This window comes from Callorhinchus milii, unplaced genomic scaffold (genome assembly GCF_018977255.1).
Source record: "Callorhinchus milii isolate IMCB2004 unplaced genomic scaffold, IMCB_Cmil_1.0 Scaffold8, whole genome shotgun sequence".
Lineage (NCBI taxonomy): Eukaryota > Metazoa > Chordata > Chondrichthyes > Chimaeriformes > Callorhinchidae > Callorhinchus > Callorhinchus milii.
Genome location: NW_024704749.1, coordinates 8862964 through 8865063, shown reverse-complemented (window position 1 = coordinate 8865063; position 2100 = coordinate 8862964). Strand labels below are relative to the sequence as shown.

The window sequence follows — 2100 nt, the reverse complement described above, 5'->3', positions numbered from 1 at the left end:
GTGTAAATGGTGCATGAAGGCTCAGTGATGCTGAATGTTTATTTTTTGCCTGAATGTTCATCCTGACTGTCTTTAATAACCATTACGCTTTAAATGTATTTTGTAGCGTTTTTCTGATGGTTTACTTGGTGAGTTCACTGCCGAATGTGAAACTGAGCCATGCACAGCGCGAAAATCTAAGTCAAATATTCAGTCTTAGGTAACTCGCCAACCCCCAGATTGTCTGGAATTAAACAGGGAGAATGAGCACTTGGAATTGTGCCCTAGCAATCTATAACAGCCAATTGCGCACAGCGCAATTATAGCAATCTATAATCGCTTCTCGGCCTTTTGGCTAAGATCATGTGTAGTAAGTGTTGTGCAGTAGCAAGCATTAGCAACTTTTAGTCGGGGAAGGGATAAAGTTGATTTTTTTGTTGTTGATTCATAATGTACGACTAGCAAATTAATTTAATGAACAGCAGCATTATTTTTTGCTATTTGTGAGGCAAAGTCAGACACGCAGGACAAATCAGACCAATTTTTTGGATTGGGCAGGACTTTGGCACTGTTTACTTGCTTTTTTTACTTGCAGGACTTTGTCTACTTTGAAATTACCTTGCGCACACATTTAACCCTTGGTCAGAGACAGTCATCCTTTGTGAGTCCGATGAAATAAAGCTTCTTCGATTGGAACGTGAAGCTACACATGGTTAATGCTCTATCTGCCCTCTACCCAAAGCACCAACCTGCTCAGGCAGGTTATATATATTATTATATAATAATAATTATTATTATTATCAATAATAATAATGATAATAATAATTCTTGCATTTGATATAGCGTCTTATTACATCTTCAAGATGAAAGCGCTTCACAGAATATACTGTAAACTGAATTGACTGTATATTTTGTGGACTGCATCTTTTGAACAAGGTAAAAGCATTCGTACTGTCTCATTAATGTGCCTTTCGTATGTTTAGACTTTTTTATTCAATAACTGAATAACTATAATCCTTTCCCCATACCCCATGAAGTACAGTTGATTATCTTCCTCTAGTTTCCAATGATTACGATTCCCAGTTATCCCATATTTTATGTTGGTTGCTTTGTTTTTAGGCACACCGTAGTTTTTTGAAATATTCTGTGAAGCTTTGAGACGTCTCGAAGACGTAATAAGGCGCTACATCAATTTTTTTTTTTGAGTGATTTTTTTCAGTATTGATTAAATAACAGCACCCTCCCCCCCCCCCCTCCCACATACACACACATAACGTGATGCTGATCCCAACACTGGCGACCTGTTATTAGCACAGCACTAGCACAGCTAAATTTGAATTGCCAAGGCCTGAAATCAGTCAGAGCGGCACAAATTGACAGATTTTATCTTTATCCCCAGAACAGCAGACTGCTCCATTACATGGAGTGAATGGATTGGACGTATTATCTTCAATTAAAAAACCCTTAAGGTCGTAAATGATTAAAAGAAAATTTCTGGGTTATGAGAAATGCATTTAACACAAATTGCTCACCTAGAATTCTGGTCCCAGCACTAATTTGTTTTTATCCTGTCATCTAATGCAATGAAAGGAGTTTTAAATGAAGCGCTTCCCACTTAGTGCCGGCAATTTCAGAGAATCTTTTCCAAACCCTTTGTGACCCGATCATCCTCTCACCGTGCTGTCTGGCTGAGGTTATTAGACTGACGTGTTTGCCCACAAAATACGCAGTCACTCCACTTCACAGTATAACCTGTGAAGAGTTTTGAAGCGTCTCGAAGACGTGATAAGGCGCTATATCAATCGCAAGGATTATTATTATTTTAACTCACTTCGGTTTTCCTATCAGTCGAATCCAGAGTGACTGGTAGCGCAGTTAAGAAAATTTCTCTGTGTTAATCAGCGGCAAAATCCATTTTCCAATTCTACTTAAAAAGCCTAATTGTTAAATTTTCCTCAACATGAGCTGGTACCTACTGGGAAACCTCTACGGGAACCTGTTGGGGTAGATTTACTGTCTGATTTCAGAAAGTCGTAGATAATGTACAGTTGGTCTATGCACCAGCTCTTTGAACAGACATGAGAAGAAAGTGCTCATAGATGAGAGGCAAAGCTGCCTGTT

At 38.6% G+C, this 2100-nt stretch overlaps 1 pseudogene; it reads left to right on the top strand.

Moving 5' to 3' along the window:
* Window positions 1-314: 314 nt before the first annotated feature.
* LOC121849611 lies at window positions 315-484 on the top strand (annotated as a pseudogene).
* Window positions 485-2100: the final 1616 nt, after the last annotated feature.